Below are 18924 nucleotides of genomic sequence, written 5' to 3'. Positions count from 1 at the left end.
TGCGTGAGGAGGACACGGCTTGGAAGGGGGGGCGGGGCGGGGGCGAGCTCTCACAGGGTTAAGAGAGGCAGGACATGCTCCACAGAGAGAATCACTCAGCCTTATTGTGCAGACTAAATCAGAAACTATTGCCGGGCCATCCATCTCTCTCAGCTGGCACTATAGGTGGAGTTACTTCAGAGTGTGATTGTGCGTGCCTTCGTGTGCGATTGTGTGGAAGTGGGAAGAAAGAACAGGGAAAGGAGGGTGGGGAGGGAGGGGGGGTGAGGAAGAGTCTTAAAAGCCTTAAGCTTTGCTTCCTGTCTCCTGAAATCCACCTCTCCCATGAATCACCATCGCTGCTGTTTTTAGCCTGATTACTTTACTTCCACTGCTCCACAACTTATTTAATTTCTACATGAGCCTTCAGTGGGCACCAGCGAGAACCATTTTATGCTTCTCTTCACAGGAAAAAATAACAAATAACCAGGACATTTGACAATCTTGTTGTTACAATTTCACAGTATTTGCTGGAGCACACAACTAATATTAACTGCAGATGCATGAACACTGTTGTTTCTTTGTGAATAACACTTCACTATTTAGATCAGTTTAAGCATTTAGCTGTCGTGACATTTTACGCATGTTGACATTTGGACCGTTGTTGGATTGTTGACCCTTTCACAGGCTTTTGAATGGACACTGCATTGGTCAAATCTTCAGCCTTTTCACTTTTCTCCAACCTTTACACCACCTTGCCACCGGCTGTTAATTCCCCCCTAATCTGCAGGCAGGTCAGGACAGCGCAGGGCAGCCGAGTTATTGGACAGAGATATGACCGATTGCTCACTGGACCTTAATTTCCTTTTAGTGGTGGTGGAGACACGTCAATTATAAACTTAAATAGCCTAACTTTAAAAAGTGACCACCACTTCAGTTGATTGCATGAGCTTTCCATTGTTTTTAGAAGATGTTCCCGGTGTATTATAATTGCCTCTGTAATATGCAGAGCCTTTTATCCCGCTCATAAAAGCCAGCCACATTAATCACGTTGTATTGGTGTTGGTGAGCTATAGGAGATGATTGGGACAATAAGTGGTGCGTGTCTTTTGAGAGATGCGAGCCTCGGAATGTGTCAGCCAAACTAAGTTCCCAACCATTAAATGTTATGACACTGTACTTCCATTAACATTCTGGATATTAATCATATCAGAGGCCTTGGAGGACGGGAAAGAGACGAGTGCCAAACTATTCTGTGAAGTTCATTCTTCGGTGTCACTCTCGCTTCTCCGGTAATTGTGGAGCAGGTCATATATGGAAAAAGGAGAACGGAGGAATAAATAGATTCCTCGAAAACATGGCAGGTTTAATTTGTTAGCTTGGATAAAAATTGGCTGGTGAGGAAAACAAACGACGGTTACAGGGGCTGATGGTACCAATTCGTCAGGGGAAGATTGAGGAGCTGTTCTCGAGATAGCTCACGTCTCCATAAATCATGTTGACAATTGACTTGAACTGCAAGAGGAGGAGGTCTCTCATAAAGCCAGCCTGAGCAGCCCTGATATAGGACATCTCCCTCCCACATGCCAGAAATAGAACGACAGCTTGATGCATCGAGGATGGCCTCTGATGGCTGACTGAAACACTCTCTCCACACTCATTTAAAGTGCTAATCTGATTTCTTTTAAATTCAATTTTGGCGCAACCTTCGATAGTTTGTTACTATCGCTGTTGTGTTCCTTTCCAACAATCACTTATCAAACCGTGTTGGCGTCATCCATTCTGTTTCCTGTTGATGAAGATTAAGTTCATGCAGATAGGGATCTTTTTTTGGTCCGCGACGCACTACTGCAAATATATGAAACACTAATTCATCACCTGTAAACAACCTGACTCCAGCCAGGCAGATTAATAACTCTTATTTACCGGCTTTAAGTTTAATCTTTTTCTATTTACATACAAAAAACTACTTGTGAGTTGCTCTCTAACATGCACTGCTTCAATTTTTACTGACAACCTCCTCCTTTTGAGTTTGAATGAGCTTAATGTAAGTTGCTTTTGGGAAAAAGCTCTAAAGCTGGGTTTAAACCTCGGATTAAAGAAGTCTACCAAATCTGGATGGACAGTCGGATTGCAATACATAATACCACTGGATAGAATGTATTTGCCCAAATCCTGTTTAATGTGTTGGCAGTTTAATAGGGAAAGCCTTATGTTAATGTACAAACATTAGTGCAACACTTGTAAAAGCATTAGCCAACTTGATAATGCTAACGGTGTAATTGTACCTTTATATTAAAAACTACTGTCAAGTGTTTCAGCATTTAATAAGCTAAGGCCGTATGACTCAAACTGCATTTCCTGGATCACGTTTCATCCTTTAACAAGCACATTGGGTTGATCACGATTTAACAAACTGCTTGCAAAGTAATTACGGTTCACTCACCACACCTATTACCCCTGGATATGAAGCTTTGCCAGCTTATGATAAGCAAAACTAAATATGTTCTCCTGGCTATTAGGAGTTCCTTCCTCTTACTCTACAGTGTAATCTCTCATCTCACTGCCTCTCATCTTTCGAACACACCTCTGGTTGTAGTCCAGATGCAGGAGAAAAACAAACTAAGTGCGTTAAAGGGTATGATATTTCAGATTTATTTACAATACTGTACATTCAATATGAGCCATGACCTGTTGATAGGATTAGAAAATGTGATGAGCTAACTAAAAGTAGAACTTTGATATGCAGCATGACTATTACAGGAGGCAGTAATGTGATTACAGAGCTCTCTAATCCATTACTTTCAATGGAATTGTCTAAATACATGCCGAACAAGTCGTATCAATTCTCCCTGTGTTTTCTCTGTATGTGTATTACTACTGTGCCACCCAGTCGAGTGTGTAAGCTTCTCCCTCTCCCTCACTGCCTCCTCGGCGGCGGCTCAGGGAGCTTGTGTTCATGTGGGTTTCACCAGATGTTGATTCAACCGCTGAACAGATGACAGACTCAGCCAGCAGCCGAGGAGACAAATCCACAGTCCAACACTCAGCAGGCTTCCACTGCGTTGTTTCACTGCCTGCTTTGTTTATATACGTCTGTCTCTTTCCTCACACCGCATGAATGTTCTTCCAGCTTGGCACATTGGCATGGATCGTCTACAAACAGAACCACACAGTCGCTCTCTTCCTCTTGGGTTTGAATTCTCTATAACTGTCTTTTTTTTAGGAGATGAAAGTTGCAAATTATGATTTCAAATCGGCAGTAAACAAAAAAAAAGTTTACTATATGGAGCGGTGTTATTGCAGGGAATAAACCGCGCTACGCTTTCCTCCTGTAGTAATTTACTCTAGTTAAACATCCATAACAACAAATTCATCCAGCAACGCAGAAAGTGTAAAGCTGTCGCTGGTGTAATGACAGATTGCAAAAGTCTATTTGGCAAATAAAACATGAAGGTGTGAACTCCTTTTCTCAAATATGGGTTCTCATAAATATGTGGCCTAAAACTCCTATTACCAAACAAAACAGAACATAATTAGGCTACTGTTATTTTAGACGTTCTTGGTTTGTCCGCTCTCCAGAGAGTTAATAGCAAGGGATTTGTTTTTGTGTAGTTCAGAATCTCAAACCATAAACTCACCCAGCCTGCGGCACTTTCCCAGATGTTATCTAATCTTTGAAATACTACCTTGTCGTCCACAGAAAGAGTCCATCCCAAAACACTTACACCTCTCTGCTGAACATCTGTCTCTTGTTGTTTGGTGGTATCTGTATTTTTGTGATGAAATACCCGAGCCACAGGCGCATCTGATAGCAACATTTCCAGCCATCAGAAGCATCAAACAGAGAAAAATCCATTGTAAGACAGAGCAATTTCTCAAACAACAGTGGGTTCAGTAGACCACGATGACATACCGCTACAGGACATGAGCGCACTACACGACTCCCATCTATTCTCCACCGTAGCTCACATGTAACCCACAGCTCCTGTCTTCCACTTTTCAAAAACATTTTCTGGGAAATGTTACAAATGACAAACTGAAGTTGACATACACAAACCAGGAGGAGAGGAATTGTGTACCTGAAAAATAAAGCCCCACACATCCTATCTGAAATGCTTTGATGGAGAAAATGGCAAATTTCCTTTTTAAATAATCAACAAGTCCTCACATTCACAACTCTGAAAACATTTGCTATTCACATCACAGGTTAAGTGTGTAAAACAGGTTAATTCGCTCTCACTCACTATGCTCATTCTTCTTGAAATAAATCAAGAGAGGAAACTGAGGCACATTCATTACGAATGCATTCCTATTCTTGTATGCGTGCTGTGCAGCCTCCCTTCTCCTTGTGCTTAATTTGCGTCTGGCTCTTCAAATATTTAAAGGTAGGATTGGAGAATTAAAGTGACTGCAAACATGGATCCCATGGCCCACTTGACAAGGCGAGGAAGATTGTTGTACAAGACAGGCACTTACTCAAACATATGGCCACGAGAGCTAACGGAAGTTAAGAATGGAGGCTAAAACCATTGGGTGTCTCCTGCTGGCGATGCTCCACACACCTAGCAATGGTATATAGCAAACAATTCTTTTTAGGGGAAACTAGATATTAAACGAAAACCAGTAGACAAATAATTTCTTAATTTGCGCCTAGTACTATTACATATCACCAGATTACAGCCCTTGATACTAACATTAAGGTCATGCAATTTAAATGTAATGTTTATTAGGCAAAAGATACATTATCTTAAGCAGACTCAGTAGTTACTTTTACATTTTTTTAAACACTTTTTTAACGTGAAAGTTCATTATTTGGGTTTTGAGACACTTTATTTTAACTTCTCTCAATGAACCTGTTCCCAGCAGTTGTTGTCTTCCAAAAAAGGTCCAGTTAACCCCTGCACTAAATGGCATACATACAGTATAGAGTAAGTGAAAACCAGGCAAACATAGTGGAACAGCAGATAAGAGATAGATATTTTTCCAAGAAGGCAGAAACTGTGCATATGTAATGTTGCAAACTGAAAAAATCAGTTTCGACTGTACCTCGGCAATTAAACTCTTTAAAAAAGCACTTTTAAAAAGTCTATTTAGGCCTTGTAACTAATTCATGCACTTACAATGGTATGACCTGCTTGAATTTAATGTATCTGCACTTTCCTTGTTGTTGGGAGTTTGAGTCTTGATGGTTTTTTAACTTATTGCAAGTTGCTTTGGATAAAAGGGTCAGCTAAATGAAATATAATGTGATATAGACCAAACAAGAGCAAAAAGTAAAATTACTAATGTACTGAAAAGTGTAGGGTAGACAGAAAAACAACCCAATCTCCTGTATTTATAAAGAGGGAACTGTTAGCTTGCATGTATGATTTGTCAACTTTATAAAGTGATCTTATGATGTATCATGAGGTTGTGCTAATTCTTCAAATAATGACTTTGCGTCCTCCATCAAATCCATTTTGCTTAAGCCTTCAGACACATCTATTGATCTGCAAACGATCAAAACCATGCTTGCTGGGAAATGGTAACAGGTTTTCCACAAGTTTGATTTTTAGGTCTACCACATGAGTCACTTAAACTTCCTCAGGAGACACATGAGACCCTAAATATCGCACACAGACGAATTGATCCACCTTTCTGACTGGGAATTCCCGTAGACAGCCGATACGGAACTCTTGCTGCGGTTATTTCCCCTCTTCACTCCTCTTCTACATCTTCCATTCTGTCTCATGTACGCTCCTCGGATGAAGGAGAGGACACAGGTAATGATATTTCAAAGAGAGGGCGGAGCGGTGTTGAAGTGTTTGTTTTCAGAGGAGTTTTGATTCCGGATGAAGGGGGGATTGCTTTTGAGTGAGATCAAACAACTCTCCTGTTTGTGTGTGTGTGTATGGTATGTGCCCCGCCCCCACCACTCCCACCCATCACAGCTACATGGCATGTCGGCCCCGTCAAACAGCCTGCATGAACGCAAGGGACTCAGCGCGAGCGAATACATGCGTTTTGATTGGAGCTCAGCAACATGTATCATTCATATGCAAGAAAATATAATGTCATCACAACAAAATCAATCATAAATCCTTAGCTTATTTTTCTTTTTTGTATCATATATAAAAACGAATATGACAAAAGAGGAACAACCAAACATCTTTTTATTTTATTAATCCTGCATTAACTCATTTTGGGAACATTTGGGGGTCCGTTTAAAACACTATTGCCAACTTGTATTATATTGATTTGACAAAGGTTTTATCAAACTGTTTTTTAGTTGCAGTTGATATGAGAAACTTTAACATGGATTTGGAGTAATATTTGTATTGGCCTTTACCAAATCTTCAGGGATTTATTTATGTATTTGTTTACATATTCTTGCCCTTTTTTAGCAGGGCAGGCAGTATACATAGGGGGGCTTTGTAGCCAATTATCTGCAAAGTGTGGCAAGAAAAACAATTGTTGGAAATGTGAACTAAGACAGGGGGCTTAACCAAGCATTGAAGCTCCTACTCAAATGATAATTCCCTTTGGCTTGATCCCTACAACCCGTTTCACATAACGTATTGTCATTTTCATAATTACTATAGTATAACATATTGATTGGAGCTGCTTTATACTGTAAGCCCAAGAGTTGTTGATTTAGCAGATCATTTCAACACTTTACAGAATAATGTGTGAGGCTGTAAGTCAGTTTGATGGTTGTGAAGTAGAGTTTGGCCGGGGTGGATGAGTCAAAAGTATTTTATTTCCAGTACTGGAAGGCAAAACATGTATTGTGAAGAGTTTTGCTTTTACCTCAAACAACCAGCAATTCTTCAGTGTCTCCGCAAACAGCGGGGAAGAAACAGATGTGAGACTTCTCTTTTCTGCCTCTGTCTTCTTTGTCTACATAACTCCCACTCTATTGATCGGATGCTTCGGGATATGGGAGAAAAATGATGTTTGAGGATATAGCTCAGACAAAAGCTTCCCAGCCAATCAGAGAGCAAACTGTATCCTACAGTGCAACATGTCTCCGAAACTTGAGTCTCCAAGAGCTCCAAAAAATAAACCTCATTACACATCAGTCAGACGTCTGTCATGGCGAGACACTTTCACTTCCCTCACAGCTGCAGTGGATGCGGGTGATAACTGCAGTATGTGCGAGTATAGGTGTGTTTGTGTGCATAAGCAGAGCCAACACTCGGCACCTGATCTCGTGCTTCTCTTTCATCCCGGCGTCTGTGGCAGGCTGCCACAGGCACATATCATTTAACACACTACACCTGTTGGGATGAATTTGATACCTGACAATAATGGATTGGAGTTCAAGGGAGGGGAACGCGGACAGGAAACTTTTCCAGAGGTCATATTTCATGACCAATCTGCGCTGATGCATATCCCCCTCCCCCTTGCTTTCAGAGGTTATGGACAAAGAAACACACAAACACGTGCTCCAGAGGCAGGTTACACATCAAGCCTCAACATGAAAGGAGGAGAAACTCAAAACCAGTTACTGCATGATCTCAGAAAAATACATATTGAATGCTTTTAATGGAAAATGCATCCATGGTTCAACTGATCCATGGATAGGCTTTTTATTTTCATGGTCTTGTTTGTGTTGAATAGCAGATGTAGGATCCACCTATCTCTATCATTGGGTGACAGTGGCTGCTCATTGATTGGACTAACTGTGTCCCGTGCTCGAGTTGTCTTTTGTTATTTGGGTTTACAGCGTTTTGAGTTGTCCTTGGGTCAAATTTGGACAGGGTCTCCTTGAATTGCTTTCGGAAGACATTTCTGTTTCATTTTTCTCTGATTGTCCATAGCACTTATCCTTTTACATTTTGGTGGATTGGGATTGGGTTTCAGAGCATGAAAAACACATTTGACAATAAAGATCTTATGGGCTTAGGATATTCACACGTCGTACTACAAAGACAGATGCTTTCAAAAATGCATGCAAAATCTGAATTACATTATCTGAGACAACAGATGATTTCTGTCAGGGCTGTTCCAAAGCGCAGTGGACAGAGTGATGAAAAGTAGCCTGCTGCTGCAGAGTACAGAAACCTAATGGATCTCTGGGTCAGATTTATAGCCGCTCATCCCCTCCATTGCTATAGGAGAGAAAAAGTTGACTGGAGCTCACCGACTCCAGAGACTATAATTCATTTCTCCCCTCTGCACTCCGTTTTATTCCGCCAGAGTACATTCGTGAGTATTGGACTCCTTCTTTGGGCCAATAAAACGTAATCACTGTCTGCCAGAACCAAGGTCACACAGTATTCCTTATGCAAAGTGATGATTATTTTGGCCTCGGCTGAAGGTCGATTAGCTGTTTATTTTACGCCTATGCCCGAGAGATGGATTGTTAAAAATGAAATAGAGGATGTTTGGTTTTCATGTAATTACTGACCTTCGTTTGCACTTATATTTTCGGTGCTTTAATCCAGAGTGTGATAACTGAGTAGGTAGCGTGTTTGAACAGGTTGACAGTGAGCACATATTCTGTCACATGAATTAAGCTGGTGGCATTTCAATAGAGGGACAGCTTCCTCAACTGCTGGGTCTCCGCTAATGTCAGTTTTAGACAGTTTGACATCATCCTGTTTGCTTTCCCTCCTCCCATCCTATTGCACCGTGTATGGACAGTTTCTCCCTGAGTTTAAAAGTCCAGCAATTGTGATATTGCAGTGCTGAGCTACAGCTTGTTTTTTTTTACCAATTTGAACCATGAGGTCCAATTTAAAATGTGTAGAGAAGTCATTAAGCTCAGGAAATATGCAAAAGCTTAATTTCTTTTTTAGTGTATGCATCTATTAAGCCATTTGTTGGGGCTGAACTTGGAACATGGTGTCCAGTTCCCTTAATACTGCCATGATGCTGCCGATTGGACGTAAGAGAGCTTTTTAACAGCAGAGCTTTAGACTTGTCAGAGTAAGACAAAGGTGGAACTAATGAATTGAACGATGGCTCAGTTTCATTAAATGTCCCAGCAAGCTATTCCAGTGCCTCCCTAATGTCAAATTCAGCCATCACTAATCTTGGGCTATTAAACACACCTGTGCTTTTATTCTGGACATTCTGCATGAAAAGCAGGAGACTTCGGCTTTTCATCATGACCATTTGCAAAACCTTTGGTGATGTAAATAAAGTGCAAGAGATTTTAGATTGCTTACTAACTAAATATGGTTAGACACATGCATTTAGTCTCAATGAAGCTAACAGTGGCACTTCGGGATCTGAACTCAGATATGAAGTGCGTTATAAATTAAACCCATTATTATTATAGCAGATTTCTGATTTGATCTGTCAAAATTGTTTTTCTATCAAGACCACACACCTGCTTGGGTGAGCTGCGAGCTGTCTTTATTTAATAGGAAATCCCCATTGTTCAGTGAAAACTAATGAGGTCCACAGTTTGTAACAGTGTGTAACAGTTAAATTAAGTTAGGTGTGTGCTCTGACTGCTCTGCTATCCACAGTGAGGACTTCAGAGAGGGAGGCAGCTCTTCTCCCGGATCTGCTTCATTTGTGAATTGATTTTTTTTACATGTGGCCTTGAATGTTTGAAATTTCCTTCTCAAAACCTTGTCAGAGCAGTAATGGGGGAAAAGGACCAGGGAGAATCAATTCAAATTAATTTCCGAGATGATGTGTTCCTGTCTCTTACTTTAAGCAACTCTCGTTTTAAATGCATATATTGCCTTAGGTAAGTCCTGGTAAAGAAAGAATGAAGTGAGAACATGATTGCTTTCTTCAATTCAAGAGGGAATGTTTCACTGTCTGAGTTTAGAGGGAGTTGCAGAAGCAGCTTAATGAAATGAAAACCTGCATCTTCTGGGCACCGAGGAATTAGTTCCGACTAACTCACTAACAATGGTCCGTGCACACTTATTGTAGTGTATTTACTGTGAGGGAAAAGGGGAGGTTTTCTCGGTGTTTAAAAACCCACGATGTATTAGCGGTGTTGTTGCTGAAACTTAAATGACTGTGGTATTATTTCCTGCCTCATTGTATCTGTCTGCCATGCGCCTTTTGTGGTGCTAAACAGATGCTTCTAAAAAAAAAAGTGCTGACCAGGACTCATTGTAATTGAGTGCACAACATACATTATATTGTTAAAGTTGCTTATATTTATAATCCTTTCCACAGTTTGGGACGGAATATAAATTATATGTATGTTATTATCAGTTAAGATTGGATTGGTAGTTGTGCCAATGTATGAAAGAGACTCTCAACTTACTGAGTATCCCAATGCATTGAGATGTTCTAATGTTACGATCCATTACTTTCTATTAAAGGGGCCCCTGTGCCGGCCAGCTAACCAATCAGAGCAGACTGGGCTCTGGTTTCAAACAGAGGGTGAACAGAGGTGCTGCAGCAAAGGAAGTATGAGAAAGAGCTTTTTGACCATTAAAGCATATAAACATGTCCCATTAGAGACACTAAATACAAATATGAACCTGGAAATTAGCATAATAGGGCCTAGAAAAGAAAGCTAAGGAATAGAAATAGGATTTTATTTGAAAAATAAAAAATGTTGTTTGTCATTGGTTCAATCCAAAAACATGAAATTCCATTTGTTTCAGTTTCAAACGATACTTATTACGTTCAACATTTCTATTATATCGCATCTTCACACTTTCCATTGTGGACAAACTGGTTAACAAAGTCAAGGGTGAGATTCTTCAGCGTGACATAAGCATGACACTAACCAGATCCACCAGAAGTATGCATTGTAGTGTTTAGCTTGTGTTGAAGTGGTTACAAGCGCCCCAAGGTCAGTCAATCCATCAACAGCTCACAGCTCCAACAAAAGGACTCGCTCCGTTACAAAATACTATGAGGCTGCTTCGTGTTCAGAAAACATGTCTCCTTTTCACACCAGGTGTCAATTTCAGCTATATGTTTCTAACCAGAGGGTATTTTTCACCGTGGTGACATCCACTCTCGCGTATCACTGGGAAAATGTGCCGCATAATGATCAAATGAACCAAAACCAGTTTTTCAAAGGAACAAAAGATACTATGACACCGGCCCCGGCTAAAACGTAACAAGACAGTTGGACAAGCTCTAACACACTTCCTCTGACACCTGGTCTGATGGACCTGACAATCTTTCCCAGACCACAACAATGGCGACGGGGTCTTTGTTATTCTTGGGGCTCTCAAAGGCGCCTTCTGGTAGCACATAAAGGACCATCGGGCACCAGTCCCTGCAGCCATTCAATTAACAATTTACTGGGCTATTGATTTCACCGCAAAAGAAATGTCTCACATCCTGCTGACAAAAAGGAGCCTTTTACCAGCCTTTAACCTAAAGAGATGATGACTTTGAAAGATTTGTTCAGTGAACACAAACAAAAAAACCTTAAATCAAGCTTTTTACAACTTCAGTCACCCCTCTGAAAAGATAGCTTTTGCAATTTCTGTGTGACATTAAAACTGCGAAAAGTCAACCTGATTTCACACCGTGCCAAAATCCCCCAAATTCCCACAACGCCGGCAAAGTCACAGAGTTTTGCTCTATTAAATCTCCTTCGACACCCAGAGGCATAACGACTGATGCTCCAAGGTTGATTATACTTCATGTTTGGGGACAGCCAAAAGCAGACCTTTTTAATAGAAATCCTACCCATATATGTTTAATATTCACCGCAGAGCTTTTCAGAACATAGCTGTTGATGCAACACGAGTCGAGCTGATTATAGGGCCAATTGACAGCATAATGGAAGTGAGAGGGGAGGAGCAGACGGGGGAGAGTGAGTGTCAGCCGGAGAGTTAGTGGAGAGGGACCAGGAGAGAGTACATGTAGATGCTTAATGAATTCGGTCACAGCTCCGCACAATGAAATCTTTATCCGTGGGGGGATGAGGCAGGGGACTTGGCAGAGCCGCGGCGTATCTCGGCGGGGGTGAAAAATAGAAATCCCACTGTCCCCTGTTGGCTCTCCCTCATGTCAGCTGCCGTGGTTACTGAGTTGACTGCCAGCGAGCCCCCGACACTCCGGTCCTCCATCCCTCCTCCTTCCTCTTTTACTCTATCTGTCCAACTCTCCTTCACACTCGGGTATTTCTTTTCAACCTCTCCCCCTGTTCATTTGAACTCCCCGTTTCTCCCACAGATTCTCCGTCTTTATTCTCGGCTCATTTTCTTGTGTTTTTTGTCCTCTCTCTCTCTCTCTCTCTCTCACAACTCTATTTGACTTCACACTGTTGTCACACCGCTTGCACCGCATGCTGCTCAGTCAAACAAATCAAGTGAAAATTGCTGCACAGTCAATAAATAATCTTCAGGACAGCAACTCATAGGAGAAGACTTACCGTATAACAGGTTGTTCTAATCATTATTTGAAACAAAACACTATATATGTTGGAGGCATTTCCTTTTAACCCAGATGTAAGTTGTCACAGTATTTTTTATCAGATGCATATAAGCAATACAATAAATAGTAAACAATTCAATCTTACCTTTTAAAGCCCTAGGTTGTAGATGTTCAGAGAAACTTCTCCCTTGCAGCCGATGGAAATTACTGCAGTTTTCTCACTTTTTTTCTTCTTCTTCTTCTTCTTCTGTATTTCTGTCTCAGTGTTTCCAGTAGAGGTTATCTTCTGGGTTTTGTAGAGAAGTCCAGCTGACCCCTTTGCAAAAGAAGAAAAAAAAAAGACCAGAGAGCAAGAGCTGGCACCTCCTGATCAACTCTGCTCCTTCCAGCGCTCGGGGTGAGAGAAGTGTGAGACAAAGTAATCTTCAGGTGGAATTGTAAGACTTCCTCCTTTCCTCTGTCCTCTCTCTCTCCTCCCTCCCTGCGCTCGCTCTACCTGCTCAGAGCGTTGCGTTGGAGCTCACTTCAGCAGCTGCCTCTCAGCTCTCCCTCTTGTGTCTGAGCGCTGTGCTGTTGCTCCATCCATTCCCCTCCTTTCTCTCTCTGCGTCCCTGCCTCTCCCCTTCCTCCTTCCATCCCTCTAACGGCTCATGAATGTTTAGACACGCCAATTGTAGCTGAAAGGCACCGAATTAACCCTGCAAAACTCAAAGTATACTCTATCGCTCGGCTCACTTTCCCCCAGTTTTCCTTTAGTCCGACCCCTTCCATTGCGTATAACCCTCCTGAATGGTACAATCAGTTCTTTTTAGGGGGAGTGATAGTCCATTAACTTTGTGGTCCCTGCTCTCCCCTGTACTTTATCAACAGACTGTCTGAAACTGGGATTATGGTCTAACATTCGGTGAATGTGCGATCAGGGATGCTGCGCACACGAGCACACATTATGAGTCAAATTGGCTCATAAAATAATCATGAGCAAAGCGAGAAACGCGTATGATGAATAAGTAAATATTTACCACCCTCCTCTCTTGGTTATTTAATGATTAATTGTCCTTAAACAAGTCTAATTGGAGTTAATTGGAGATATTGAGCCATTGGAAAACAGATCAAAGTCATCCAGTGACAGTAAACTGGTCGGATCCCCAGAGGCTGTGGAGTGTTTCCGGTGAGCTCAGTGACCCGAGAGATGTCAATGCGTCACCGAAAGAAAGTTTGTGTCAGTAAATGTTGGATTTAGGACTGCCTCAAAACTGCCAATTTCATCTTCCTTTCAATATAAACACAATCGGTCCACAATTACGCGGATACATAGATATACATACATACATACATACATACATACATACATACATACATACATACATACATACAATGCTGTCAATAACTCCCAATATTGCCCAAGTTTCAGCTGCTCCTATTTCTATTGTTGGTGGAATAGCTGATAGCACATCTTATGACAACATTTTGTATACAAATAACATTAGAGTATTCGTCCTTTTTATAAACTTAAACATCCTTTTTAAAAATCATGTCAACCTCCCAAAGAAACACCAATACTTGTTTTAGCTCTGTTTTGGTCCCCACCACCTCTAATCAACTTAGCCAATTAGCTTTTTGCTAGGAAAACCTGCCATCTGTTGCCATGTGACCAGAGTGAAACAAAAACAAAACATTTGCTAGCTTGAAACTAAACAATGTGCTGAAAGTGGCTAAAAGTGCCAAAACTCCAAAGGTCACCGCATTGCTAATTTATTAATATTGATCATAGCAGTTCAAAAGTTGATTTCTGAAAGTGTCAGGTCATGGGTTAGCTCCTGTAAGAATCCACTTTATAATAGCCTGTAAAACTGCTGTGTGAAGACTTCACAGCACCTCTATTACAAATTAGAGCCAAATACGGTTTTGCAAATGCCAGTCGTCAGCGGTATTAGCTTAAGGTTAATGCCTAAGGAAGTAAAACAAAAAGTTGCTTGTAGAGTTTGGCTGAGCTGGATGGAGATGATTCACAATCTGTACACATCACATCTCGTCTGTTTAGGCTTAGGGCTAATTGTGAATAATTAACTGCATTGGTATCGATCTTGTGGAAGTCACGCTGTTACTAACACAGCTTGCCGTATGTTGACTTGGCGTCACACATCTGTCAAGCAGGTGCACAGTGTGATCCATCATCGAGTATACGGAGATGCTTTAAAAATCACAGAAACTGTATTCAATACAATCCTTGAAAGGTTTGTATTGTCTTTTAGCCTCTATAAAACAGCCTGTTGTGAAAGTGATCAATGAAAACAAGCTGCAAGTCTTCAGTCAATCTAGGTCTGAATCAAGAATGGTGTCTTTGACTTAATCTTCTCTGATTAAAAAAAAAAAAAGGGGAATCTTTGAAAAAACCCAACAACAATTAGCATGAAATCTGGCTGGGAATCATCTCTACAGCTATATGGGTTCCTGCTGTCCTCCAGAGGGCCAATGTGATTATGGTAACAAGGAAGCCATCTGCATCATGGCAAATTACTGCACAGTGCATAAACAAATTAATCAGCATAAGTGAAAGACACAAAATGGTAACTTGTGAAAAGCAAAAACAAGTTTCCAGGTGTTTCAGCTGACCAACACCAGGATAGTATATCTTTTTAGCATTCCCACAAAGCACTATGCTATGAAAAAACTTTATATTTCACTTTAGGCAAAGAAAGAACCACTTAGAGACGGGAGCTGGATTTGAAGAGTGCTGCTGCTTCCATGATGGTCTTTGGAGTAAGTTGTTTCAGGTCTGGATTGGCCCACACACACACACACACACACACACACACACACACACACACACACACACACACACACACACACACACACACACACACACACACACACACACACACACACACAGCGCGAGTGTGTGTGATTGATTTCTTCGGTTTATCCCCAGGAGATGAGAAAGTTAGCATGTCTCGCTCCCTAAACCTATAGATCACATTGATCAGCAAGGATAACAAGGCCATGCCTACACATCCCCGGAGAGAGACAGATGAGAAAACAATTAGAGGAGCATGGTAACAGACTGAGACAGAGATGAACCAAAAGTAAGACCTAGATAGACACACAGGCAATAAAGAATGGAGGTGAAATGAGGATGATGCTCATGAGCTGTCAAGGGTGCAGAGTGTTAGTGAAATAAATCGTTAAATATAGGGCAGAGCATTTTTTCTTCTTGCATATCTTCTCCACACTTTGCTGACATTTTGTGGAAACCCTATAAACAAAGACTTGTCTCAATAGTATTTCTGTGAATATATGTTACTGTATGTAATTGAGGCCCCTTTTTGGGTTTTCCCCTATCCTGTAGTGTGTTTATAGGTTTTGATGCATGTGAATGGTCTGCAAAGGTTAAATTCCCAACACATTGTACATGAATGGCTAAGGGGGCGGGACATCTCTAAGCAGTTGACCAATGACCACATTTTCTAACGGAAGTTAAGATTCCATTCTTTTTCGTTGTGAATCCATCTCAAATCTAAATGTTGGGATTTGAAAACAGAAACACATTTTCTACCAGTCTAAATGAAAATCTGCTTCTATAATTCAGCCATTTTCCAGATAGTATCCTAGACCTCTGAATGAAATGATATTTTTCAGTGACTTCATGGGTCTGTTGTCCTGTGCTCACTGTTTCCTCAATTGGAAGAAAACATTGATGTTTTGATATTAACAATGGTGACCTCATGATCCTGTGCCAGAGCTGGACTCCATTAACAACTGGTCAATTAACAACTCTTTGACATGAAAACTGAAGGTGTATCTTCTGTATTTGATGTCAAAAGGAAAGTAGTGGCTGACATGAAGGAAGGATCTGATTGTGTGTTCTCTGATCTTTTGTAAATGAATTCTATTGTAAAGTTATGTCTCTTGTGTTGCATCTCCTGATCACAGAGAGGGAAGTTATATCATATCTGATACATATTGTAGTATCTGAAAAACAATTTATTCGCAGACATCCCCTGTGAGACGACGCAGATGCGATTGAAATACATTTAATTACATAGCCTCATGGTGTTCTACAATTTCCCATTGATCGTCCACAGTGCATGGATACAGCTGTTTCCTGGAAGTATCTGTCGAGGGAACACTGTGTGGCCGAATCTCCAGTGAGTATTGACAAGTGTGTACAATGTCTGTAAAGCATCAACAGGAGATAATGATAGAAAACAGTGAAGTAAGAATCAAAAAACAATGATTGAAGTAAATCCTCAATATTCTGGACCACTGGCAAATGTCAAATGTGAATGATAGTGAGTGACAGCAGCAGCTTCCTAATTGTCAGCTATACCTTGATGGTTTCCTTTCTTTGTGACTAGCTGGCGAGTTGACGGTGGCTTTTGTACTGCGGTCCAGCAAACTGCCATTTGTGCTGTGATGGACATGTGCAATGGAGGCTGGTCCTGGCTGTCTGATTCATTATTCAGGTCCTTGTAACTGTAAGAAGCTGTGGGAAAGAAAGAAAGGACTGGACCTGTCAGGCTGATTCTTCACTGGCTGAGAAGGCTTTCAGTTTGTACTCAGACCAAGAAATACACAATATAAAGTTTGAAATAGGCTTTCAATGAAAAGCACTCACATTTAAATTACAGTAGTAGCATTTGTGAAGCTGATAAATGCCCCAGAACAGCTTATAATGGATGTCAAACGGCCAAATTCAGCTTTTTTACACATTCTCACATTTGTACAGTTTTACACAATTGTATGAGGAATATGAAAGAACAGCCTTGTACTCAGAAGATGAAACAGAACAGTTGTGAAGTTCCAGAAACAAGTGAGCCACCAGGGTAACATATATGGCAAATTAGATTTTGGAGGCACTCACTATTCTATACAGGTATATATTGAATCAGTGCAAACACAACTGTCACATAAAATTTGTCATACTTTGAAATAGCATACAAGGCTCCGCCGCGAAAGCCCTCATAGCTGCTGTAAATTGTTGATATGGTCTGGCTGCGTAACGACAATGGCACAAATTATTCAAATGACAAACAGAATGTAGCTGCAAAGGTGTTTGTGAATCTGTCAACATCATGCAAGATTGATGTGTTGTTTTTGTTTTGGCAGCAGAGTTGACATAAAAAGGGGCTCGACCAATTTCTTTGAGGACAGTTTGACGCCATTTCCTCAGTTCCCATTTTCCAGCAGATTGTCTAGTCTTGGAATGATGAATAATTTGGAAGCAGAGCCGCTTGCTTGTACACTGAGAAAAGTGAGGAGCACTTTGTCGAGGGAGGGGTTGCTTGAAAAGGTCCCCGAGTGGACATCTTGGACGGCTGGAGGATCAGAGAAAATCCGAGCTGAAGTTTTGATCTTAACCTGATTCTACTCGCAATTTTGATGTGCAATAACCGGCCAGTCAGAAAGCAAATGAACCAGATTGCCTTTTTTTTTTTTTTTTATCCAGCCGAATTCTGTCAGTCTGCTCCAAATATCTCAGCATGACTGAGGGAATGTGTGTTAGTGCCTCGGCGTGTTTGTGTATTTATTTATATGATGGACCCCTGGCAGAAGCTGCTGTCTCACCACGGGGACCGTAGATGTGTGAAATGTGAGAGTGATCCATACATGCTGTGCACACGAGGATGCAAATCAAATATCTAAAAACTATTGGAAAAAATGTAGCACGGTGGATCAGATGTAGTAAATAGAACAGCCGACCACAGCAGATGGGGAGAAGTTTTAGAGATCTGTCTTTTTCTTTCACACACAAAGACAGAACTGCAAATATTATCCCTTCTTGTCTCTTTAGATACCTTTTTTTTATTTGATGTATCTCAGATTAAAGATGTACATGTTTACTGATATCTGGCTACTAAAGAGTTAGAGGAAAAACAAACCCTTGTTATTCCAGCTCATGAGTTTGCAAATATTCACTGCAGCTTAAATGATATCAACTTTCTGCATGAAGTGGTCATCTCTTTCATATTAACCTTTTCAACCCAATCATTGATCACGTCAACGTCTCAACGGAGGCTGTAAATACTTTATAGTTTTAAATTGATTTTTTCATTTAAAAAATCAATTTGAAGGTGCCCTATTATGCTCATTTTCAGGTATTTGTATTTTGTGCTCCACTGTGACATGTCTCCATGCTTTAATGTTCAAAAAGCTCTTTATTTTTCTCATAGTGCCTGTGCTGCAGCAGCTCTTTTCACCCTCTGTCTGCTCTGATTGGCTAGTTGGCCAGCTCTGTTTTGATTGGTTAACCGCTTAGAGATGTCCCACCCCTTATCACGTACAATGTGTTAGAGCAGTGGTTCTCAACTGGTCAGGCCTCGGGACCCACTTTTTACTTAGTCAATTTAGAGATTTTTAGAAATACTAACATATAAACTACGCATTCTGGTACACTCTGAGAAGAAAATAAATAAATCTATTGCTACCCCCCTAAACCCCCCCAAAAAAAGCATATTAGGGCCTCCTTAAAAACTGTTCAAATTTCCTTTTCAGCTTTACTCCTAGCAACATAACTATCACTTGGCATTCATTTGCAGACACAAATAACTATATGAACTTCCCATTTATCCATGCATCATTACAAATAACTGATTGAGATTCAGATCGTGATTGCTAATACACAACCTCCCCCCCCCCCCC

Source organism: Notothenia coriiceps, unplaced genomic scaffold, assembly GCF_000735185.1.
Source record: "Notothenia coriiceps isolate Sejong01 unplaced genomic scaffold, NC01 NC01_scaffold00032806, whole genome shotgun sequence".
In the NCBI taxonomy this organism is placed as follows: domain Eukaryota; kingdom Metazoa; phylum Chordata; class Actinopteri; order Perciformes; family Nototheniidae; genus Notothenia; species Notothenia coriiceps.
The sequence above is the reverse complement of the archived record's forward strand: the minus strand, read 5'-3'. Positions refer to the sequence as shown.